Genomic DNA, 27530 nt, shown 5'->3' with positions numbered 1-27530 from the left:
AAAAAGAAATGGCCATTGTCTCTGATTATATAAAGACCAATAGTGTGGCTAGAGATTTATCCCGAGTTTCTCTGTGACAAATAAACTGGACACAGAAGAATTCAGATTGCAAGGGACATGGGCTGCAGAAGGGAGAGAAACTGAAATTTTAAAACAAAATTGAAGTTCCACTGGATCATATTTTGAGATTGGAAACTCATTTGTTGAGACTAAAGTTTCATTACTTAGGTATAACCAGGAAAAACCAACCTACACAATAGATTTAAGGAGACAATGAGAGGGAAAAATAATAATGCTTTCTGACTGTTTTATGAAATACTTGTTACGTGTACTAACGTAACAAGAAACGGGTGTTTTCTAAAATCGTGCTTTGTTCTCCTGTGCTTACTGTATCTTGAATAAGGGTGATCAAAGTAAATGGCAAAGCAAGAGATGACATCTTCCACGTAGCAGATTCTAAACACTTCCAGTTTTGAGCTGTCAGCAGATGTTGATGTCATAAAGTTCTAAACAAGTTAAATATTCATTCAACTCATATATGTTAAATCAATTGTTTTACTGAGGCATCATAATCACCTGAAAAAAATCATTAAACCTCATTTTATATCATTTTTGTATCATCCCATGATTTTCTGGGATTTTTCTTTAAATTCTTTGGGCATTATTTAGAATAAATTAAAATATAATAGTTTCTTTTTTTTTTTTTTAAGATTTTGTTTATTTATTTGACAGAGAGAGATCACAAGCAGGCAGAGAGGCAGGCAGAGAGAGAGGAGGAAGCAGGCTCCCTCCTGAGCAGAGAGCCTGATGCAGGGGTCCATCCCAGGACTCTGAGATCATGACCTGAGCCGAAGGCAGAGGCTTAACCCACTGAGCCACCCAGGCACCCCAAAATATAATAGTTTCTTATCATTAACAAGGTAAGAGCCCCACATGCAGAAGAAACACAGATTCAAGTGAGGTACTAAGGCCATTTGGTTACATTGTAGAAAATAATTCAAGCATAAATATACCACCACCATGTGTTGATCCTGATTGAAAGAGGTTAGGGACTGTTGAGGTTGAATTTTGAGTGTGAAGAAACAGAAACTGTATAGTTTCTATTTATACCCAGCAGTACTGCTGGTCCAAGTGAAGAAATAAAGCAGTCCATTATCTAGTTTTAAAAAATAGTAAAAGACATTTCAAAAGAACTTTCTTTTCCAGTTATTTCTTAAGCATACTTGAGGTCACTTCTCTGGGTAGGAGAGTGACTGGTAGTATTTGAAGCTTATCTTTCTTTTTGTCATAGTGTTTTTGTGAGTATTTTTTATAGTCGATGAGCAATTTGATTTATTTTATTTGAGGAGAATCATCTTCACCAGAGGAAAAAAAAAAACAGCTTATGTTGGGAAATTAATTTACCTATCTAAAAAGCAATCATATTCTGTGAAAAGTTGGAAGAAATTATTGTGACTCCACTGAGGAATAAAAAGCCCTCAATCTTGAGCTTAATATACCCATTGCTCTCCCAGGATTTACCTATTTTCAATGCTAATCAGGGTTATAAAACTTTGTTTTAGTTGCCTAGGAAATCCAAGGAATGAAAACAAGCTGTACGTCTTCTTTTTTCTACTTGAAGGTATGTATTTGTGCCACTTCAAGAATCAGTTTCTAACACAGGAGGAAACTTACTTTCTCTATATTTTCAAAGTCTTAGGTAGCTTTTTCGGGGGTGCAAGACCAACATTTCAGCTCTAAGAGATGAAAGGGAAAAAAGACAATACTAAAACTATCACCTTTTCATTCCTTGGAAAGCCGATTCATCACATGTTCTCATTTAATATTTAAAGTTTCCAGGGGTGCCTGGGTGGCTCAGTGGGTTAAAGCCTTTGCCTTTGGCTCAGGTCATGATCCCAGGGTCCTGGGATGGACCCCTACATCAGGCTCTCTGCTCAGGAGGGAGCCTGCTTCTTCCTCTTTCTCTCTCTGCCTGCCTCTCTGCCTACTGGTGCTCTCTGGCTGTAAATTAAATAAATAAAAATCTTAAAAAAAAAATTAAAGTTTCCAAATTACTGTCAAGGAATTTGCAAGTTACCCATATTTTTCAGGGAAAGCATCAATTTTCTCCTAAATTTAGGAAAATATATTTCTAAAATTTTATTGGAACCATCCACAATCCTAGGGTAATATTTGGAAAAATATCAACTATCCATTGGGAAATCAGATGCTAGTTCCTTTAGAGATTTTGTAGTTAGCATTAAAATAAACATAAGAGAACACAGCTACATATACACACAAATGTGAAAACTGCTTTCAGTTGGATTACACAAATATAAACAGAAAATTAATTCTTCTTAGAATCAGATGTCCAGAGTCTCACCTGGCTTATGTCTCCCTGCAAAATGTAATTATCTTAAGAACAGATTTTCAAATTTTTTTTGAAAAACAGATTTTTTTTTCCTCAGTAGGTCAAGGTTTCCCTTAGTTTTATATTTAACAGTTAGAACTCAGATAGTTTCTGTAAGATTTTATTCCTCTGATTATTGCTGTGCTTTTTCAAATATACTTTTGAGAGGTGCCTGGGTGGCTCAGCTGGTTAAGTGTCTGCCTTCAGCTCTGGCCATAATCTCCAGGTCCTGGGATCAAGCCCCATGTCTGGCTCCCTGCTCAGTGGGGAGTCTGCTTCTCCAGTACCTCCCATGCCCACCCCCAAACCCCATTCCCTGCTCCTGGTGCTCTTTCCCTCTTTCTCTCAAATGAATAAGTAAAATCTTAAAATAAAATAAAATAAAATATACTTTTGACTTGAAATTTGTGTTTCTTTTTCTCTTCCTCATTTCCTCCTTTCCTCGTTTCTTCACTTTTTTTTTTTTTTTTTTTTTTTTTTTTAAACAGGTCTTTCCTGCAAGTGAATTCAGGGGATTCTTCCTAATTCTTATCATGCTCTATGACTCAGAAATTGTTAGACCCCAAATGTCAATCTGACCTCCTTTTTAAAAGTCTAAATCACATTGAGACTAAAGAGCAATTTCTCTTACTGAGTCATTTTTACTTTTATAAAACAGTCAGGGATGAATTTCATTTCTAGAAGGAAAAGCAGAGGATTTAAAAGAGTAAAGTATAAGGTGATCATCTCAAGAGTGATGATCCAAATCATCAAGGGACATTTTTCACTACAGTAAACTACATTTTTGTTAACTCTGTATAACCACAAATTATAGTGATTTTCCAAGGGTAATCTGTTTGTTGTAATAAATCATAATTTCCTTTAGATTTTGAATTTGGTGTCAGGTCCTTCATATATCCATTATTACAAAGAGAGAGTTTATAATCTCATTTAAAAATATAGTGGACACATTGTATATTTGTTATTTTTTCCTTAAAAAAATTTTGGTGCAGAAAGTAGAGATAATCACACTTTTTTGACTAGTTAGTTGATTGGCTCCCTTCTAACCCCATTCCCTCCTTAATCCCATTTCTGTCCTCTCCACCAAAAGCAACTCATTGTTTTAGGTATGCAAAATCATAAAATATGTAAGACTGTTCTGTAACATATATTAAGCTATAGGCTTATTCCTTTCTTGTTATATTCACTCAGCGCTGTGGTTATATAACATGTACCTATGGCTCTCTGTGTATACATTGTCCCTTGTTCCTAAAAGTTACAAATATTCTATAGTGTCACAGAGAATACTGATTTTAAAAGATGCCAGTATTAGTTTCTACTGCTCCTGTAATAAGTAGGTATAAATGTAGTGACTTCAAACAGCACAAATATACTATCATACAGTTCTACAGTCCAGAAGTCCAAAATAAGTTGGTAGGGCTGTGGTCCTTCTGGAGTTTCTGTTTCTCTGCCTCCTCTAGCTTTAAGAGGTCAACAGCATTCCTTGGCTTGTACTTTCCTCCTCTAAATCAACAGTGTAGCATTTTCAAATCTCTCTATCCATCTTGGACCTCTGCTTTTATTGTCGCATTGCTTCGTTAAGCTCTGACACTCCTGTCTCCCTCTTTTAATGACTTTGGTGATTATATTGGGTCCACCTAGAGAATCTAGGATCATTTCCCCATCTGAAGAGCCCCTATTTGATCACATCTGCAGTCTCTTTTGCCTCTTAAGGAGACATATTTACAGAATCTTGGATTAAGAATGTGGGCATCCAGGCTCTCTGCTAGGCAGGGAGCCTGCTTCCTCCTCCCTCTCTCTCTCTCTCTCTCTCTCTCTACTTGTGATCTCTCTCTGTCAAATAAATAAAATATTTAAAAAAAAAAAAAAAGAATGTGGGCATCTTTGTAGGGTCAATACTTTGCCTGCCACAATGCCAGAAAAAAAATGGAGATGGGCCTCGTTGGGGTCCTTGGTTATCATCATCTTTACCGTTGTTCCTTAGGGCAGGTTATGGTACTCTGTGTGGCACAGATACCACAGGGTTGTCTTCCTCACAAACTGCAAACTTAGCCATAATCCCCCTGGAAGTGTTGCAAAGGCTTCAACATGGGCTTAGCAATGTGGTGGGCGAGGAGATCACAGTTTCCTGACACGTAAACTCCCCAAACTTCATCATCCTCCCTTTTCACAAAGCTGATTGGTTTTGTTTGGTCTTGCCACTCCTGGCTTTTCCTAGCCTTCATTTCCCTCCTGCTCATCTGTTACCCAGCTCCCTTGCTGAAATGAGCCAGATTTTTCCAGAACAAAAAATTGGTATTGCATGGAAAAAAATCTACTTTGGGCACTATATAAAAAAATATCCATAAAGATTCTATATTTAGGAACCCAAGGATTGAGTTACCTTCTTAGGATGGGCAAGCATACTCTTACAACAGAGAGAAGGCAGCAATCATACCAATTACCAAATTCTATTTGCCGTCAAGTTAGCTAAAGTACTTACTCTTTAAGAGTTTGGTTCATTGTCTTGGTTATATTAGTTTTGTGAGATCATGAACAATAACCAATGAGGATGCTGAAATCATGGCCAGACACACGAAAATCCTGCCAATTCAGATTTTCATGCGTAATCTTTATTGACAGGCTTAGATGTACAGGTTGATTATCAGCTTTTTCTGCACATTGTACTGGTTAGCCAGCTTTTTATTCTTTTTTGTACTCTGGTGGAATGCAACTGATTCTAATGCATTTTCTTTCAAGCAATTTTTTACTTCAACTCTGATTGGCTTGTGGCTCCTGCTGATTGACAGGCAAGTTCACCGCTGTGGGTTCTCTTTTGAAGCTTTTTTATCTTTTCTCTTTGACTTTCTTTTAATTTGATTGGATTCACTCTTGGAGCACCCTGTGGAAAGAACCCTGATTACTCTCTTTTCTGCTGCTAGTTGGTAGATGGCACAGCACACACAGAGGTCTTATCCCTTCTTTGTGAGGACCGGCTGCCCTTGGAAGCCCTGGGAGTGCTTATCTTGGCTGGCAGATAACTGCTCCCAGGTTTAAACTTCAAAGGCAAAACCCAGGCAGCCCCAAAGAAAGAAACTTCAGTCAGCTTCAAGGGGTGAGTGAGCCAGTCCTGTGGCTACTTTTGGAAATATGAAAGGAAGGCACACTGAAAAATCAGGCTAGCCTCAAGATCTTAGGGTCACTTTTTCACATTTGGATAGTAACTGCAGGGTCTTGGAAAAGGGCCAGCTCCATAGTTCTGTGGGCAAGGACAGTGAGACTCGGCAGGAGGGCTGTCATTGAGAGAGTGTCCTGGCCTCACAGCTAGACACCTCGGGGAGTGGTACGGTGCAGTGAGAGGGTAATTCCCCACAAAACCGCAGTCCATTACCTGAAGTCCAACCAAGAGTTTTGTGCCACAACAGGAGTGATTTGTGTCTGAAATTGACAAATCGCATGCATTCAGTAAAATTAATCAAGGTTTCATGGGAAAAACTCACAAATGTGCCCCCCCTCCACTGCCCTCAAATAGATATTTGTTAATGTCTACAACCTATTTTTCTAATCCTGAAGTTAGAATGGCTGGAATGTCAAAGAAAAAATACTCTCATTGTTTTTTCCAAAGATAATAAAATGACAATCCATTTTCCATTCTCTCTGCCTTTCCTTTTTTACACACATGTGCACCCTTTTAAACTGGACTTATTCATGGAGTACACAGTGGAAAGAATGCCAGTTATTCCCTTTTCTGTTGCTACTCTCTACATATGAAAGAAAGAGAGAAAATAATCTCTAGAGCCAACCCTAGCTTCTTTAGCTTTTTAATGCTCTGAGTCTCTGCTTAATTGGTAGTAGGCTTCATCTTCAGTCATTTTGTGACCTCTCTAAGCATTATTTGTTCCACCCAAAAATAAATAAATAAATAAATGAAATCGAACTTCATAGTGGTAAGAACCTTATATGGTTATTGAGAGTAGCTAATGAAACAGTAAGTATTCAATAGATCTAAATGGCTATTACTTATTGTTGTACCCTTCCTAATTGTCCCCATTGAGTCTCTCTGGCACAGTGTGTGTTTGTATGTGTGGGAGTTGAGGCTGGAAAAGGATGAGGAGGTTAATCCTGTTCCCACACTCACAGTTGCTGCCCATGCCTGTGATCACCTAGTCATTTTCTGTCTCTTTCCTTTTGATTCTTTGAGCTTTGGTCACCTAGTTGGTTGCTTTTTTCTCCATTGTTAACCTCCAAACCATAGATCTTCATGAAGCTGTGGGGTGGCTGTCACCATTGTTGCTGATTCTGCCAAACCTGTCTGTGAGGCTTCTCTTGCTTAGCTAGCAAGGAAATGCCTTTTGTGACCAGCTCTTTCATAGTGGATCCTACTACCAGAAGCTTTAGACTTCAAACGACATCTCTCTTCTTTCTGAGAATCATTATAGGTGGAGAGACAGTAGAACAGAAGACCAGGTTGTTGGATGGTCAGGCAGAAACAGCCTCACATGAAAGCTGGAATCATTGCTTTCTTTTATATATGGGCTATGCTTGACCTGTTAGTCCACTCTACTAGACTCCTAAATGAATAATAAATTTCTCTAAAGGGCTTATTTTATGTCTTACTAGTCATTCTATCCATGGGAAAGGTCATTATACATCTGAATCCCAACTGTGGCTCAAGTTCACAATTTCTCACAGGGCTCCTGAAACTAACATCTGTATTACTATCAAAACATCTTCAGGGATGATGCCAAACCATACTGAACAACCTACCTACTCCTGATGGTTTGCTCAAAGAGATGTCAATACTTGTGTAAGTGCATTGCAGTACTAATTCAGTGCCTGGTGGACAAGAGACACTCAATAGATCTTGACATTCCCATTGTGAGAATACTGTGCAATACGGTTTTTAATTTCTATTTTAGAAATGGTGGTAGCTATTTGGAAATCATATATAATGAACTGAGAGTTCCTATGAGTTTAATTCAGTGTATCTGAGGTCTAATAAAATAATAATTAAATAATTATTTAAATTAAATAAAATTAATTATTTAAATTAAATAAATAATTATTAATTAAATAAAACATTAGAAAAGAGAATTCTGTAATTCCTTTCATGTGTAGGGTTCTAACGGATCATGTATGAGGAATGACCAAACATCTCTGCATATTTGTGTGTTTGGAAAGTATTTGGAGGAAATGCCATTTACACTAAGATCTAAAAGGTGAGGAGGAATTATTCAATATAAGAGGGAAACATGTGGGGCGCCTGGGTGGCTCAGTGGGTTAAAGCCTCTGCCTTCGGCTCAGGTCATGATCCCGGGGTCCTGGGATTGAGTCCCGCATTGGGCTCTCTGCTCAGTGGGGAGCCTGCTTCCTTTTCTTTCTCTGCCTACTTGTGATCTCTGTCTGTCAAATAAATAAATAAAATCTTTAAAAAAGTCTCTAAAAAAATAAAAAATAAAAAAAGAGGGAAGATTTCCTAGGCAAAAGACATAATATGTAAAGGCAAGAGACCGTGCGTGGCTCATTCAGGGAGCTGGAAGTCATTCCATAGGGTGGAAAGGAGTGATCAGAAAGAAAACTGGGGGAATTTGAATAAGGTCAAATACATACAATCTTGGAATTTATGTTAAAGAATTTGGATATTATTCTAAATAATAATTTAGGAGGGTAGGAGGATAATGTGTCAGATCATTCTGATTGCAGAATGGATGGGAACAGGAATAGAACGGAAGCATGGAGACATTTCAAGCTAGGGCTGATAGTGGCCAGAACCATGACTGTAGGCAGCATGGTAGAACAATGGGTTCCTCATGATGTCCACTTGGATGTCCACCTGGATGATCCTTGGAACCCAAGACTGTGTTGTGTACCTGGCAGAGGAAATTACAGTTGTGGATGGAATTAAAGTTGCTATCAGCTGACTTTAAAATAAAGAGATTATTTTGGGTTACCTAAGTGAGCTCAATGTAATCACAGAGATCTTTTTAAAGTGGAAAGGAGATGGAGGAGGAGGTTGGAGTCAGAGAATTAAAAAATGCTGCATTACTGGCTTTAAAGATGGAAAAAAGCAGCGATGAATGGAGGAATATAGGAAGCCTTAAGAAGCTACAAAATGCAAGGGAATAAATTCTACCCTAGAGACTCCAGAGGAATGCACCTGAGCTGACACCTTGATTTCGGTCCAATGAGACCTATTTTGAACTTTTGACCTTCAGAACTGTAAAAGAATAATTACATATTGTTCTAAGGTGCTAATTTTATGGTAATTTGCTACAGCAACAATAGGAAACTGATTTGGTAGAGATGGAAAGAAGTAGGGAAGTTTGGGAGATATTTAAGTGGTAGGAATGAGAAGGTATAGCATTGAATTTAACATGCAAGAAGAAAGCGTGCTAGAATGAGTTGTTTTTTGGGGGGGGAAAGAAAGAGTTTTTTATGAGTTACGACTGGAGAAGTTCTTGTACTAATATGACCTATAACAATAAATTCAACTAGCATATTTGACTCAATATATCAGTGCATAATATTAAAGACAGAGATGGGTAAATTTCATACAAATGACTAATAACTTATTTCTCTGGGTATTTTAACATCAATACCTCTGCATTAGATTGATGCAGGATTCACATAGTTCACATGTTGATACTCAACCAAATGCCATGTATAAGTAAATAAAATTAAGTGTTGAATTTCAGGACATATCATATAAATAATAGTTACCACAAGTATTGCTGTGAGGTTTTACATGTTCTCGATAGTCCTGTGGCTTTCAAGCATTCTGAACATCATTTAACTACAAAATAAATAAATAAATAAATAAATAAATAAATAAATAAATAAAATTATTTGGGAAACTAAAGGAGACTTAATTTTTAGTTAAAAATACGTGCAGAACATGTGATTTAGGAAACAATGATTAATATTACTTTAGAACCAGTAAAAATGTCTGGCAGCTCTTCAACACCATTGCATTCATGAGATCAGAGGTTACCTCTTTCTTAAATTTTTCAAGTTCATCCTCTCTCTCTTCTTCCGGAATTATTCTTTTTCTTCTCTGTGGCTCCATGGCATGTCAACATATTTTATCACATTTCACCTTCTTCACTAGATTACAACTATTACTACATTTATCTATCCTTTCTATAATATTTTCAATATTTCACTTGAAGGCAGGAAATGTTCATCCTCATATTCATCAGAGTTCCTATCCCAGAGCCTCATATAAAGAAACTAGTGAGTGGTGGAAAAGATGAATTCAGTAACAAGACCCAGGCCAAGGGTTCAATTTCAGCTTCACTGATTATTTGACATAAACTTGGAGAAAATCATGTGATATCTTGGTGCTTAATTTTCTATTTGAAAACCTCATGATTCAAAACAAGGTGTTGCGGTTAAAATGAGCAAGTGTGTTTGGATAAACTGAGACCCGTTATGTGTGCTTCAAGTATCACATATAGTCACTAATTCGCAAATTAAGGGGCTGATGTGCTACGTTGGCTGCACAACTGAATTGCTGAATGGACTTTTATAGCTGGTGGGAAGAGAAGAAAAAAGAGAGAAAAAGAAAATTAGAAAGAGACACAGAGAAAGACAAGATGTCCAGAGGGAAGAGGAACATTTGGTGGAAAATGGAGATGCCTAAAGGAAACTTGGTAATATGTCTTATTGTTGTTGGGCTATGTAAATTGTCTCTCTGTCTTCCCATGAGTTTTCAGCAAAGATGATTTTTCTCCTAATGGTTTCTGAAGTTGGATCTATTTTTACAATACCTCAAAGCTCTGAGTATGGCCTCAACATAGGCATTGGGCAAGAGTAGAGGGCAGTGTGGGAAACCATGTACACTAGTTATTACCTGAATTACCCGAATTGCCTGACAATTACTGAACTTTTTAAGAATACAGTTTTATATTACCCTCCATTTATCTTTTGATGCTAGTCAAGACGTAAGACTGCTGAGCATTATTTCAGGTAAACTAGAAATATCAGGGGCATTTTTACTGTCTCTCAGTTCCTACAGTGTTTTGTCCCGTGAATTTTGTATTTGCTGGTGATAGTGAGGCAATGAGGATTTTGCTACCATTTTTGGCCTGTACTCGGTCCTGGCCATTGGTTACACTAATTAAGAATCCTATAAGAAGTTTATGAGAGGGGCGCCTGGGTGGCTCAGTGGGTCGGGCCTCTCCCTTTGGTTCAGGTCATGATCTCAAGGTCCTGGGATCAAGCCCCCCGTTGTGCTCTCTGCTCAGCAGGGAGCCTGCTTCCTCCTCTCTCTCTGCCTGCCTCTCTGCCTACTTGTGGTCTCTGTTTGTCAAATAAATAAATAAAATCTTAAAAAAAAAAGTTTATGAGAATTCCAGTTTGTTTTCCTGCTTTCTTAATTTCTATTCTTTCCTCTTTTATTTTCTTCCTCCTATTTTTGGAGGCTTAATTTGCTATTTTCCCACTTCTTGAGATAATTTTTTCTTAAGATTTTATTTATTCATTTGACAGAGAGAGGCACAGTGAGAGAGAGAACATAAGCATGGGGAGTGGGAGAGGGAGAAGCAGGCTTCCTGCTGAGTAGGGAGCCGGATGCAGGGGCTCGATCCCAGGACCTCTAGGATCATGATCTAGGCCAAAGGCAGATGTTTAATGACTGAGCCACCCAGACACCCTGAGACAAATATTTTTAATAATGATTTTAACTTTTTTTTCTACTTATTTTTTTATATTTATTTGTTCATTTTTATTTTTTATTAACATATAATGTATTATTTGTTTCAGGGGTATAGGTCTGTGATTCATCAGTCCTACACAATTCACAGTACTCACTATAGCACATAACCTCCCCAATGTCCATCACCCAGCCACTCCATCCCTCCCATTCCCCTCCCTTCCAGCTTCTTTGTTTGTTTCAGTTTGTTTCCTGAGATTAAGAGGCTGTTATGGTTTGTCTCCCTCTCTGGTTTCATCTTGTTTCCTTTCATTAATTGTTTCATTTCGTCTTATTTCATTTCATCTTTGTTTCATTCAATTTCATTGTCTCTCTCTGATTGACTTATATGCTAAGTCTTTTTCCTTATACATGCATTTAAGGCTATGTATTTCTTTAAAATTTTGGCTTTATTCACATCCACAATTTAATACATTTTCTCTTTTCCATGGTGAATTCTCATTTGGTTAATGGGTTATTTGGAGGCACATTGGTAAATTCCAAACTTAAAGGGAGTTAGCTTTTTGTTATTCACAGTTAGTTTATCTTTTCTGTGAACAAAGAACAAATTTTATTATTTTGATTCTTTAATCTTTGTCTAGACTTTCTTTCTTTCTTTTGAAGCAAGCATCTCATTATTTAATTATTGAATAATTTACATTTTTAAAAATTTAATTTTTTTTGATGTATAATGTATTATTTGCCCCAGGGATACAGGACTATGAATCATCAGGCTTACACCTTTCACAGCACCCACCATAACACATACCCTCCCCAAAGTCCATAACCCAACCACCCTATCCCTACTCCCCCAGCCCCCAGCAACCCTCAGTTTGTTTTGTAAGATTAAGTAAGATTTGTCTTACTTACTGGTTTGTCTACCTCCCAATCCCGTCTTGTTTCATTTTTTCCTTCCCTACTTCCCAAACCCCCCTCCCTACCCCTCAAATTCCTCATATCAGAGAGATCATATGATAATTGTCTTTCTCTGATTGACTTATTTTGCTTAACATAATACCCTCTAGTTACATCCATGTTGTTGCAAATGGCAAGATTTCATTTCTTTTGATGGCTACATAGTATTCCATTATATATATATATACAACACATCTTCTTTATCCATTCATCTGTTGATGGGCATCTAGGTTCTTTCCATAGTTTGGCTATTATGGACATTGGTGCTATAAACATTTAGGTGCATGTGCATCTTTGGATCACTACATTTGTATCTTTGGGGTAAATACCCAGTAGCGTGATTGCTGGGTTGTAGGGTAGTTCTATTTTAAACTTTTTGGGGAACCTCCATACTGTTTTCCAGAGTGGCTGCACAGCTTGCATTCCCACCAACAGTGTAGGAGGGTTTCCCTTTCTCTGCATCTTCTCCAACATCTGTCATTTCCTGACTTGTTAATTTTGGCCATTTTGACTAGTGTGAGGTGGTATCTCATTGTGGTTTTGATTTCTATTTCCCTGATGCTGAGTGATGTTGAGCACTTTTTCATGTGTCTGTTGGCAATCTGGATGTCTTCTTTGCAGAAATGTCTGTTCATGTCCTCTGCCCATTTCTTGATTGGATTATTTGTTCTTTGGGTGTTGAGTTTGATAAGTTCTTTATAGAATGTGGATACTAGCCCTTTATCTGATAAGTCATTTGCTAATATCTTCTCCCATTCTGTCAGTTGTCTTTTGGTTTTGTTGACTGTTTCCTTTGCTGTGCAAAAGCTTTTGATCTTGATGAAGTCCCAATAGCTCATTTTTGCCCTTGCTTCCCTTGCCTTTTGTTGCCTAGACTTTCTAGAAGACCCAGCACATAATAAATTTTGGCAAATACTGCATAGATATATCTTTTTTCTTTTTTTGAAAGATTTTATTTATTTATTTGACAGAGATCACAAGCAGACAGAGAGGCAGGCAGAGAGAGAGGGGGAAGCAGGCTCCCCACTGAGCAGGGATCCCGATGCAGGACTCGATCCCAGGACCCTGGGATCATGACCTGAGCTGAGGGCAGAGGCTTTAACCCACTGAGCCACCCAGGCACCCCTCGCATAGACATATCTTGTATTATGCACTGGTTGGAGGGTAATTTTCTATATTTATCAATATGATTAAATTAATAAATCATATTTTTCAGATATTCTGTATGCTTACTGATTTTTGTCTAATCATGTTTTCCTATGTTACTGAGACATATTTAAAAACTTATTACTTCTTAGTTCTGTTTATTTTTGATTTATATATTTTAGTTTATATTCTTAGCTGTACAAAAATTTAGAATTATTACATTTCTATCAAGTTACCTTTTATAACCATGAGAAAGTCTCTTGTATCTTTAATATGATTCTTGCCTTCAATGATATTTATCTGTAAGTAGAATAGTTTTTCCTGGTATACCTTTTTTATTATTTTACTTTCAGCCTTCAGGTTTACTTGTCTCATATTCTATCTTATAAAAACTTGTAGTTGGGTATTGTTTTTATTTTTTTAAAGATTTTATTTATTAATTTGACAGAGTTCACAAGTAGGCAGAGTGGCAGGCAGAGAGAGAGAGGGAAGCAGGCTCCCCACTGAGCAGAGAGCCTGATGTGGGACTCGATCCTAGGACCCTGAGATCATGACCTGAGCCTAAGGCAGAGGCTTAACCCACTGAGCCTCCCAGCACCCCTAGGTATTGTTTTTATTATCAATCTTTTAATTAGGGTCCTTAGTCCATTTAATGTAATATGGACTTGTTTAAGTCCAACTATAAAATCTTATCTGTTTTCTATTTGTCCCATATACTTCTTTTTTCTCCCTTTTAAATTGATCAAGTGTTTTATTATTATTATTATTCTCCTCTTATGAGCTCCTTGTTAAAATCACTCTGTTTTCCTATTAATAATTACCCTAGATTATATTATTTGTGTCCCTAATTTATAATCTCTCTGAAATTAATACTTTTATCACTCACTTATATAGCAATTTATAACAGTTTAGCTCCCTTAATCCCTCTTTAGCTTTGTGCTCTTGTCTTATTTTTATTATTACACATTATAAATCCTTTAAGATATTTTATTACTGTTATTGTTTGAACAGTCATTAATTGTTCATAGTCAATGACCATATTTACCATTTCTGATGTTCTTATTCCTTCTTGAAGCTCTGTTCTTCCATCTGGGATCATACTCCTACGAATTTTACTGTTTATGGAAGGACAGGTCTTTTGATGATGAATTCTCTCTTTCATTTTCTCTGAAAACATCTTTACTTGCTCTTCATGTGTGGAGGACATGTTGCTGGATATAGTATTATTCCTCTTCCTTTCCTAGGGAAGTCTGTCAGTCTCAATATCATTTATCACAGTCTCTTTTTTCACTCAACTTTAAAATCAAACAAACAAAAACAAAGGCAACTTCTCCTTTTTTAGCCCCCTAACTGAAATCACTCCTGAAACAAGAGACTATGAAAGACCTGGTTGTCTTTGGTGAAGCAGGATCAGGAAATAAATAGGAAAAGAACAAATTTATTATCTCAAAAACATGACAATATCGCGTTTGTGAACAAGATATGTGAAGTTAGGGGATATCATACAAAATAGCCTGAAAATTTCCTTGTGAAGTAAGAGGTAGGTTATCAGCTTGAAAATGAGAAAAATTTAAAAACAAATTTAAAAATGAGGAAAATAGTTGTGAATAAGAAGCATAAAGTTATTAGTTTTGTTTAGAAATGGCATATATGAGAAATTGGAGAGAGAACAGAACTAAGGACTTGAAAAAGAATTGCTGAGCTCTGCTGAAAACCCATCTGGAGACCAAATCGTTGGCACTAATTCACACAATGGTTTATTTTCTCTAACAGTATTCAGAAGTCTGGGAACAGCAAATAACAAGATGGATGGTTGCACACATGCAAGATAGATGATCTGAAAATTTTCATGATTGTGAAGTGAAGGAATGGGAGTGTTAGGATGCTAGCGTATAAGTTGATGAAACAAACTACCAAGGTGTCAAGCAGAGAGATACTGTGATGTGGTGACAGGCTGTGAGAAAGCAGAGGGAAAGAGAAGCCATATTTCTTCATGAATAAGAGCAGGCATGAGAAACCGAAAAGGGCAGGAGATTTGGTAAGATAATGACATTTTGCATTTTAAGATTTTTTGCAAGAGTTTGAGTGATGAGGTCCACAGTACTGTTGTGGTGGTGGAATTGGGAGTGGAATTGGGGTAGGGATGCTGATAATCAAAGTTAAGATACGTTGAAGCTATTCGTTGGAAAGATTACCTACATGTAAAAATTGAATAATTGATGATGGTTGATTTTACTGTGGAGGGAAGAAGTCCAAGAGCTAGGTTCCAAAGCCCACAGTGAATGAATAATTTTGTCAAGATGGCAAAGGATGACGTCAAAAATGAGAGGTACATGATGACATATATATCATGATCCTTAAAGAAAGAGTGGTTTTTGCTTTATAATAAAAAAAAATATTTGGGAGTTAGGAAATTACCAGTACTAACCCTAGGCCATCATGTTTCCTGAGCTTGAAAGTATAAAAAACTTTCACTCAGTTGGGAACAAGGGGAGAAGTATTTTCAGGGGAGATCCAGATTCCAAATCAATATCTAGGTAGCAGATTTTTCTGTGAAGAGAATAAGGCTACAGAGCAGTACAGTAAGAGCATGTGAGTTCCAGCAGCCACTGTTAAAAGGGAGAAATGAACTGTGCTTGAATTTAAGTTGGTGGAAAACCATGAGAGGGAAGAGAGGCATAATTGAAGTAATTATCTTCAAAGTTATTGCTCTGATAAGAATAGTAGACAACAGTTTTTGTTGAGTATTCAAAAAAAATTGACACTGGATTTATGTTTCAAGAAAATTCTCCCTGGAAGGAAGAAGTATAGCAACAATTTAATACAGAAATATTCCTAAGGAGATACTGTCAGGTTTATGAAATGGCTCTCCAACAGAGCTATCGCCAAGATCTCAAGGAAGAATATATTTTAGATCTTAAGAAGCTCATACTCTGAGTGTGAGACACGTTATTTCTAATCAGTCTACTGTTTTGGATTCACTTCAAGCCTGTTGGTGAAGGGTAATAGACAGTCTTTGAGTCTAGTGTTATACTAGCAACATGGAGGAGTGAATGTAATGCGACCTCCAAATTAATACACTCTACTTAATGAAGTCATAGTGATTTAAGTTGACTGGAAATCTTTTAGAGTCATTGCAATGGATTGAGGGGCTTGTAAATATCCACTCAAACTATACTGGAAGGAGAGAAGCCGAGGGAATTATCTTCTCCCTGCAGAAAGTGTTCAGCACCCTTCATGAGTCATGCCCAGTATATATTTTCTTGGTCGGGGGGAAGAATGATATGTTTTACATCATTTTACTAATTTTTATAATGTGAACTGATATAATGCTAAAATTTAGAGGCAAAAACAAAGTTCTTACCCTCCTAATCCTTTTTATTGGCATGGCTATCTAATCAAACTTTTTCAAAGCAAAAGAAAGACAGCACTGTATAAATGTAATTATTTCCCAATATGATTTTGTCATCAAACCCAGAATCAAGTCAAATCAATAAAGAACACTATACCTTCAAACAAGAATGTATCTTTCCTAATTTTTGAATAATCAGACAATTCCACCAAAATTGAGGCATGCAATATGGTACAAAGAAATATTATTAGAATGTATTAATGAAAATAAAAGTAGATCTCAATATACATTCTACTGATAACTATAAAGCCCATATCTGATACTGCATTAAAAGCCAAGAAAGAAAAAATCCTTTGAAACTGTTTTTGGATATTAGTAAAGTCTTGGCAGATTAAGAATCATTATTTTTCTTTGACATTGCTTACATATTTTCATCAATCTGCATCTTTAATTATTTGCTCTATTTTCTTAGACCAATGAAACCATGTTTAGTATTTTAGACTGGAAAGATAATTTTTAAATAATATAAGGAAAATTAAAATACAATCAGATTAGCAATGACAGTTGAGCATGGGGGCTATGATTAAATATACCATGGGTTGTTTAAATCATGTCTTGTATGAAACATGTATAACTAACTGATTTTTAACTTATGTAAAAGGGAGACACATGTAAACAATATTTGTTATTTAAACAAAACCAAATAACTTTCTTTCCCCACCCCCCTCAGTTGGCAAAACAAAGAGTTGTATTTATCTCAAAGCCTTTCTTAGAATTTCTTAGAATTCAAAGTAAAGGACAGAAGAGGAGTCACATGTATTATGCCCAAGAAATAATCTGATCACTAAGGGAGAAACAAAACAGGTTGGGAAGAGGAAGAGACTCCAGAATAAAACAGAACTCAGAAAGAGATCATGAGTTGTGACTATTTAATTTATAGTTAAGTGACATCCTATGGCATTGCAAAGAATTTCCAATAATTATTATGATATACTACCGGCATATGGAAATTACTATTTTAGAATTATGACTAGATCTATGAAGATACATTATAAAGAATGAATAACATAATTTCCTCTTTAGAGACTTCTTTTTCATTATATATTTAGAGAAGAGGGTGGGCAACAATATTAAAGGAGAAATATATTGTAAAAACAGCAAGTATGTACAGAGTAAAGTAAGTGGCTTTAAATAAGATATATATGAATTGAAGCTTAACATTGCAATGTCTTTAAGAAATCATTTTCTTTCTACTTAATTAAGTATCTAGGTTATTAAATATTTCTCTGCTAATGCATAGTTTTGTCACCTTTTTAAAAAATTAACTCACAACACAGGCCAATGGAACAGGAAGAATGCCTCATGCTACTTATGAACTGAGAAATAAAAATAAGGCATGGTATTGAGGATGTGGACAGGAAAAAGACTGCACAGATACTTAATTTCTAACAATTAATTTCATCTTTCTACGTCACATTTACATATAAAATGGGGAGAATAATACTGACCTTACAGGGTGAAATGAGATAACATTGGCAAATCACCTTACTCAATGTCTGACAGTGTGCTAACTTTTAATACTAAGCCTTGCCTTTCTGTGAGCCAATCCCCACCTTCCTTTAGGAAAGTAACATAAAAGAAAGAGGTCTCTTCTCCCAAAAAAACCTTCAGAGCATCAGTTGAAGACCATCCATAGATTCACAAAAGTGAGAAAGAGACAAAAGACAGCATTAACCAGGAAGCAACTCAGGGTATAGTACAAATTAGTTTGTAAGTCATCATAGAAGGTCCAACCAAGGACAAAAGGAGAACTTGCTGAAAGATCAACAGAAGTAGGCAGGGGTATGGGAATACCATTCCAAAAAGTTGGAGACCAGGCTAAAGAGAATCCAAGCCCAAATGGATGTTCCCTTATTGCAATAAGAGTGTGTCTTGCCAGATTTGGGCAAACCCTTAAAGAAGATAATTCGTGCCATACTTGATAAAGATCTTCCTCCATTTATGATTGGTTAAGTCCTGATAAACGTGATGTAAGTTGAAAATATCCATCAAACAAAATCTATTTCAGTATTCTTAAGCTACTGAACATCATAGCTTAACCTACACCACTTTAAACATGCTTAGAACACTTAGCTTATAGTTGGGGAAAATCATCTGACACAAGGCCTATTTTGTAATAAAGTGTTGAATATTTCATGCAGTTTATTGAATACTGTCCTAAAGTGGAAACATAGAATGGTTGTATGGATTGTATGGTTACAGAACAGTTTTAAGTGTATTAGTTGTTTACCCTGGTGATTGCATGGCTGACTGGGAGCTGTGGCTTGCTGCCATTGCTCAGCATTGCAAGAGAGTATTGTGGAGCATATCACTGGGCTGGGAAAAGATCCAAATTCAAAATTCCAAGTACAATTTCTACTGAATGCATATTGCTTTTGCACCATTGTGAAGTTGAAAAATCATGAGGTAACCAGAAATCACCTGCACCAAGGACTCTCTAGTTCAAGATGACAATGGAATCTTAAAAGACCCCACCTGGGTTAGAGGGTCACTGGACTGACACCAGTGGACAAAGGCATGACTCACTCCTATCACATCTCATGGGAGATCACAATGATTCTAGGTCCAGCTTGGACCATTTCAAGCAGCTCACTTTCAACAATGTTCAGATGCCATTAAAAATCTTTTTATTTTTTTAAGACTGTGGAAATTTTCAGTAAAATGGAAACAAATTGCTATAAGTAAACCATTTGTCACAGTCTGATTACTTTGCAGCCACTCTGGGAACACCAATTTGTCATGCTAGATCAAGATAACCACAGCCTGACTAGAGGAAATGGCTTTTTGCCTACTAGTTGTGATTTTTTTTTTTTTAAACGTTCACGCAGAGAGACGTGCTCCACAGAGTCTTCAGGTTCCACTCCAGCTGTGTGACCAAAGAGGACAGCAAAGGCCTTAGGAACAAATTGCACCATCTAAAAGGGATTAAAAGGCAAAATAATTAACTATTGTTAAATGTAAAACTCAGAATTGGAAGTAAATATACATTTAGAGTATAATACTCCATTGCATATATTGAAGTTATCTAAATGAAAAAAAGTTTAAAAAAACTTTTCTCATTTGGAAAAAGAAGGATGGAGAATAATCAAATAAATGTTTTCAGCTACATTAATTTCTCAGCATAAAGTAGGCAGTTAAGAGATGTTCGGTGATTTTTTAGTTGCTTGCTATGAAAGAGACCCCCAATTTGTCCATGTATTTTCCACTGGATTTTCAAGTTGTGATTTTAAAAAATAGATTTGTTTAATCACCTGATCTCAGACAATTTAAGTATAATTTGGGCTCAAAGACAATTATTCAATATTCTTTTCATCTTTTTTCTTATATAAACACTCAGAATATAATAAAAATAACATTAGTTGAGTGAGACCTACAACTTGTTGAGTTAGCAAAGGTCAGGAGCTCTTATTAAATCAGGTCCCTACAGTCAGTTTTGTAAACTAAGAATGCTTTTGGATTCCTTTTTGCATCACTAATAATCGTCACCATGACAATGGTCACTTTTTCTCAAGAATGATGCTAGTTCACCAATTGCGTTATTGATCAGTTAAGTTTAGAATAGTAAATGCACTCATTGCCTTACTAAGCTCATAAAAGATGAAACTGTCAGTAAAGATAGTCATGTATTTTTGCAAAATGCCGTTTCTCAAGTGATCCTTTAACATGGATATCCAGTAGGATACCACTATTGCATTTTGACCGCAAGTGCACCTTTCAACATATATTTTGAAAGCAAATTTTTAATAGTCACAAACTGAATGGGTGGTTCTTAAAGTAAGTTTTACTTTTTTTTAAGATTTTGTTTATTTGTTTGACACACAGAGATCACAAGTAGGCAGAGAGGCAGGCAGTGAGAGAAGGGGAAGCAGGCTCCCTACTGAGCAAAGAGCCCAATGTGGGGCTCGATCCCAGGACCCTGGGATCCTGACCAGAGCTGAAGGCAGAGGCTTTAACCCACTGAGCCACCCAGGCACCCCAGTAAGTATTAATATTTTAATTCATCTATTCTCTTCACAAGGCTTTCCTTCCATTTTCATGCAGGCACATGCCTGTTTGACTTAAGGCATTATTTTCAAATTGTTTGATCTTGTACTATTAAGCAAACTCAGATATTATCATATTCTAAGCAAATATACATCTTATTCCAGAAAAATCTTAGTGATGAATCTTTCTGAGAATCATTGCAGAAGTTAATTTTGGAACCTAAATGTCTCCTAAACATTATCAACTTATTTACCTCTTGGTATTGGGTTTAGGACTCCATAGGACTTCAGTGGATGGAGGTTGATAATGGAAGGAGATAAGGAAATTCTTTCACATGATTAATTTCTTATTTAGTAGCTATTAGCTTTGCAAACTCTCATCTCTATTGTCTACTGCATCATTCTACATATCATAGAAATATTGTCCTTTATGGAAACATATTTCATAGCCAGAAGTTCTTTGTTATCATGACTATTGCCTAAAAATAAGCCTATCATTTGATAAAATTTATATGGTTATCTACTTCAATACCTGTAATATCAAGCTATGCAATATCTATGTGTATGTATACTAATCCATCACTCTCTCATCTATATGATTTCAATTGCAAATATTTTTAAGACTATCATCAGCAAAATGGGGATATAAGCGAACCTAACCCATAGGGTTTTTTTTTTAATGAGTTTACTTCAAAAAAATTAAGGCAGTTTTAGGTTCACAACAAAATTGAAAATATACCCTCTCCCACCACACATGCATGCTTTCCTCATTATCGACATTTCTCATCAGAATAGTACATGTGTTACCATGGACAAATCTACATTGACATATCATAACCACCCCAAATCCATAGCTTATATTATGGTTCACTCTTGGTGTTGTGTGTTCTGTGCATCTGGAAAAATGTGTGATGACTTATATCCATCATTATAATATGATTTAGAGTATTTTCACTGCTCCAAAAATCCTCTGTGCTCTGCCTATTGGTTCTCCCACCCAAACGTTTTTTTTACCATGTCCATAGTTTTGCCTTTTCAAGAATGTCATACAGTTAGGATATATACAGAGTGTAGCCTTTTCAGATTGGCTTCTTTCACTGAGTAATATGCATTTAAGGTTCCTCCATGTCTCTTCATGGCTTGATACTCATTTCTTTTTAGTGCTCAATGACATTCTATTCTCTGGAGGTACCACAGTTTATTTATCCATTCACCTACTGAAAGGCATCTCTGTTGCTTCCAAGTTTTGACAATTATGAGTGAAATTGATATAGACATCAATGGCAGATTTTTGTGTGGACCACAAGTTTTCAATTCCTTTGGATAAATACCAAGAGTGTACTGGGAGGCATGGTAAAATTACATTTAGTTTTGTAAGAAACTAAATTGTCTAACTAAGTAAGCTAACTAACTAAACTACCTGCCAAATTGTCTAACTAAATAAGCTAACTAAACTAAGTAAGCTAACTAAATTAAACTAAGCTAACTAACTAAACTAACTGCCCAACTGTCTTCCTGCCAGCTATGTATGAAACTTCTTGTTATTCCACATCCTCACCAGCATCTGATATCAGTGCTCTGAATTTTGGCCATTCTAATGGGTATGAATTGCTTTAATTTGATTTTCCTTTATAATATATAGTGAGCATATTTTCGTATGCTTGTTTGCTTCCTTAGTGAGGGGTTTATTAAGATTTTTGGCTGATTTTTAAAGATTGAGTTGTCTGTTTACTTATTGTGAAGTTTTAAGAGTTATTTCCATGTTTAGATAATAGTCCTTCATCTAATGTTCCTTTTGCAAACACTTGTTCCCAGTCTGGGTCTTATCTTCTAATTTTCTTGATATTATTTTTTATAGAGCAGAAGTTTATAATTTTAATAAAGTCTAACATCAATTGTTTTTTTCTGGACTGTATTTTTGGTGTTGTATCTAAAAACCATCCCATACCCAAGGTCATCTAGATTTTCTCCTATGTTATCATATGTGTTTTAAAGCTTGCATTTTATATTTATATCTTTATTTTTAGTTAATTTTTTTGAAGAGGGTAAATTCTGTGTCTAGTTTTTATATTTTTGCATGTGAATATCTAGTTGTTCCATCATTGTTAAAAAGACTATTTTGATTTCATTGTATGCCTTTGTTCCTTGTCAAAGATCAGTCGACTTTGTTCATGAGTTTCTGTTTCTGGCTTATTTTGTTTCATTGATTTTTTTTTTCTGTTCTTTCACCAATACCACACTGTCTTTTTTTTTTTCTTTTCAGTGTTCCAGAATTCATCCAGAATTCATTGTTTATGCACCACACCTAGTGCTCCATGCAATACATGCCCTCCATAATACCCTCCACCAGGCTCACCCAACCCCCCATTCCCTCCCCTCAAAAACCCTTGGTTTGTTTCTCAGAGCCCACAGTCTCTTATGGCTCATCTCCCTCTCCAATTTCCCCCAATTCATTTCTCCTCTCCATCTCCCCATGTCCTCCATGTTATTCCTTATGCTCCACTGTCTTGATTACTGAAACTTTATATACCACGTCTTGAAGTCAGGATGTTTCAGTTCTTCAACTTCAAAACTGTGTTGGCTATTCTGGATTTTTTGCTTCTCGATATATACTTTATTTTTTTCTTTAAGGTTTTATTTTTAAGTACTCTCTGCACACAAGTGGGACTCGAACTCACAACCCCGAAGTCAAGAGTCACATGTTCTACCAAGTGAGCCAGCCAGGACCTCTACATATATACTTCAAAATCAGTTCATTGATACCCATAAAACAATTGCTGGGATTTAATTTGAATAGCATTGAATTTAGAGATCAAACTGGGAAGAACAAAAATCTTGACAATTACTGAGTGTTTCTATCCATGAACACAAAGTATTTATTCAATTAATTCTTTGATTTCATTCATTGAAGTTTTGTAGTTTTTCTCATATAGATCTTATAAATATTTTGCTGGATTTATATCTAAATATTTCATTTTTGAGAGTGCTAATGGTATTGTGTTTTTAAAGTCTAATTCCACTTGTTCATTGTTGGTGTATCATAAAGTGATTGACATTTATGTAATAATCTTTTATCCCTGTAAACTGCAATCTTACTAGAACTACTTATTAGTTCCTGGAGTTTTTGGTTGATACTTTTGACATTCCACATAGACAATCATGTGATTGGCCAGTTCTATATCTTCCTTCCCGGTCTGCATACTTTTTATTCATTTTCTTGCCTTATTGCATTAAAAAAGACTTTCTGTAAGATGTTGAAAAGAGTGACAAGAAGGACTATCCTTCTTCTGAACCTGATTTAGTAGAAAAGCTTATAATTACCCATCACTGAGTATGATGTTAACTGGAGGTTTTTTGGTAGATCATCTTATAAAAGGTAATGAATGTAGAATTCTTAGGATTCTGTACTTAGTAGTTAATAAATTCTCAACAAATTATTAGGTATGATGATGGTGATAATGATGATGATGATATAGTAACCAACAATGTAATAGACATTTTAGATATAAATTCATACAGTTCATTAAACCTTCAGTAAAGAACTTTACCATATCAGCAGAAATAGATTTTAGATGTATTCTTCACTTGGTCTTTCCAGTAATCAGTGGTCAACAGGTTCTCATAGATTTTTGGCAAATTCTCTAGAAGCTCTTGGACATATTCTTTCTATATACAAGACATCTTTCCAGAAAATGTGCTAAATAAACTGCTTGCTGTCACTTCTTTTTACCTTAACAGGGAGTTGACAAGAAAGGCTAAATTTATCTTTCTTCTGGGAACTTCTTCAACCTACTCGTACTTGTTAATACTTATTGATCTGTGGAGCTTTATATCTAGAGCACAGACTAGGGAGATTAGCAAAATTCTAAGTATTAATTTTAGGGGCAGACCTTCTAGATCATCCCAATACAGTAGAACCTGATTGGTGTGCAGGAGGCTCTTTAGGTAAGCTCTTTAAGCATGATCTTTTCTTTCTCTCCCAACCTCAATAAACAAAAACAGAACCAAAAAAATGTGTCTTCTAAGTACATACCATAGAAGGAAACCAAGGTCAGCTCTTTACTGTTTTAGGCACAGAGGTATGTACCAGAGGTTTTGTTAATGAAGATACTTGATTTTTTAGTAGCAGAAGAAGAAAATACATGGAAATTGCTGTCAGCCGGAATATGTGGAATAATAACAACAACAACAATAACTACTACTACTACTACTACTACTACTACTACTACTACTGCTACTACTAGGGTGTCTGTGAGTTTAGAGAATATTTTTGGAGGATAGTCATAATGATTCACTTAGAATACTATGGGCATTTTAAAATGAATTTTTAACATTAGGAAAATGTTTAACATTTAATTTAACATTAGAAAACATCTAATTTAACATTATTAGAAAATGTTTAACATTAGGAAATTGTGAATTTTTAACATTAGGAAAAACCAAACTCCAAATTCTTTGATACTTTCTACAGTCTGAATGCAAGTCTGGATGGAAAATGGCACTCATTCAGAATGGTATTTTTTTATTCTTATGTTATTTAAAATATTTTGTTTTCTTTAATATCCTATCCTAACATTGTGGATTTTTCAGCAATCTAGAAGGTTGGTATTTCCTATTAGAATAACAAGTTAAAGATGATGTCATTTGGATAAAACACCTAAATAAAAGTAAAGCACAGAAATGTACTTATATTTATAAAATAGTATTACTTCAATTCTTTGAAAATTAAATCATGCCTTATTTTCCTTGATGGAGAAAACATATTGAATCTTCCAAATTAATGAGGCTACTAAATAGGTAGGAACATCCAAAAAGACAAGATGTATGTAAAAAAAAAAAGAAAAGAAAAAGAAATTTCTCAGACTTTATATTTCTACCTGACATTAGCCATTCTCCTATAAAATCTCTGTGATAGATTTTTAATCTCCCAAAATTACTGACATTTATTCAATGTTTTGAAAGTTTTTTTATCTTAAACTAAATATTGACTTAAAAAAATCTTTTCTGTTGAAAGTCAAATAGAAACTCATAATGGAGAAAAAAAAGCTAATGGTGAGACAAATGTAATTAAAATTAAAATGTAAAAAGGCTGTATTGTATCCCACACAACATATGCTGGCTTTTATTGTTGTGATAAAATACAACAGCTAGAAAAGGTCTGTGCTTTTCATTCTAAGAATAGATCTATTTGGTCACAGACATGATGCATTTTAACTACCAATGGCTTAGCAAATGTAGTTTAAGTACTGTGTTCAAAATGCCAATGATTAATCTACAAAGTTTACTATAAAAAAGTTTTTAATTGGGACTTTTTTTAAAAGATTTTATTTATTTATTTGACAGACAGAGATCACAAGTAGGCAGAGAGGCAGGCAGAGGGAGAGGAGGAAGCAGGCTCCCCACTGAGGAGAGAGGCCTATGCGGGGCTCGATCCCAGGACCCTGGGATCATGACCTGAGTTGAAGGCAGCGGCTTTAACCCACTGAGCCACCCAGGCGCCCCTAATTGGGACTGTTTTAATGCATCACAATGGGATCATTACTTTAAAACCAACAAAAAGCATAAAATCATCTAACCCCTGATTTAATTTCTACCATCCTGGGAATAAAGAAATAGCTATACATGAGAAGGTAGATAACTACTTTTGTCTTTTATGATGCCAAATTTGGGATAAGTTTTCCAGACTTTTCACTTTTTTCTGGAATTCACAGTGATACTCAAAGCCCAAGAACTTTGCTACATCTGAGATCATATGAACCATTTCCCATTTTGAGCACTGCACAGGCTGGCAAAATGATGAACTATTCTGAAATCGTATTTGACTTAGAGTCTACTACATTTAGTTCTGCACAATATTGATCAGCGTACTTGCTGGGTTTGCAACAAAACCTAGCATCATTATTCAGCACTATTTAAATGTAGCCAAAGGACCTCACTTTATTTCTTTTCCTGTTTCTTCTTTTCTCTCCTGATGAATTGCACTGGGTTCCTTTTGAATTAGGCAGGACGGGGATGGGGGACATTGGGGAACATCCATCTGCATTTTTGAACTGCATCTCTTGGATCACAGGTGCCTTATGGAAAGAAAATGAACAGTGAATGTGATTCTCTCACTTTACCTGTTGAAAGTTGAATTTGCAGAATATAACTGTAAGATTTTCTCTTCATAGTTACAGTCTTCTATCTCACTCCAAGCACTCCTGATATTAATTTGATAGATTCAGCCTCTGAATGCTCTTGGTTTAAGATAAGATCTATTCTGTTCACCTGGAGTCTGATTGCCAACCATGCAAAAATAATTACTGTTAAGCCTATTCAAATCTTTCCTGTAAAACAATATCTTCTCTAATATTTACCTTAATTAACTTAATACCACCACTACTTTCTGCTTCTTCCAAAACAAAAATAATTGCAATTTAAGAATGTGCCTCCAACAAAAGGTAATCTGCCAATCCCTTTTGCAAAGGCTATTTTAGAAGGAACAAGAAAAAAAAAAGTTCTATCTCAAGGAAAAGGTTTTTTTAAACTTAAAATTTGAAGGTACCTATTGATATTTTGGACTTTGACCAAAATCAATCATCACATTTTTTATAACTTGCAATTTGTCTGTAAACTTATTTTCAAAATCCCGTATTTGTATTGAAAACCTCTTGTGTGCTGCCTCATTCCCCTCAGTTTACCTTTTATACCTGACATTTCTGTGTCTACCTGCTTGGTATAGGTGTAAATAGAGGATTCTTCTTTTCAATTGTACAAAGACCCTCAAGCCTCCTACCTAGGTCTAGGAACTTGCCCAGAACTCACACAGATACCATGTGGGAGTGGGATGGAATTAACCATCCTTCACTTATGGGAGAGGAGCCCATAGTTTGATCCCTTCTATGGACAATCCGATAATGGACATGGGAAGATCTTGGCAGGATTGAGCTGGTGACCAACTTGATAATGCACATTTGCTTTGACTTTCCCCCTTTCTGTTTACCACTCTCTCCACTCCATCCCTTTGTTCCTTGG

General features: G+C 35.8%; 1 long non-coding RNA gene across 1 annotated transcript in view; it reads left to right on the top strand.

Moving 5' to 3' along the window:
• Nucleotides 1-17375, top strand: part of LOC125095407 (uncharacterized) — a 46264-nt gene extending 28889 nt beyond the window's left edge. Inside the window, exon 3 of the long non-coding RNA XR_007125871.1 lies at nt 17204-17375. This is a non-coding gene — a long non-coding RNA (uncharacterized LOC125095407). The remainder of the gene's footprint in view (nt 1-17203) is intronic.
• Nucleotides 17376-27530: the final 10155 nt, after the last annotated feature.

This window comes from Lutra lutra, chromosome 3 (assembly GCF_902655055.1).
Source record: "Lutra lutra chromosome 3, mLutLut1.2, whole genome shotgun sequence".
In the NCBI taxonomy this organism is placed as follows: domain Eukaryota; kingdom Metazoa; phylum Chordata; class Mammalia; order Carnivora; family Mustelidae; genus Lutra; species Lutra lutra.
Note: the sequence above shows the minus strand (reverse complement) of the source record. Positions and strands in the feature narration are given on the sequence as shown.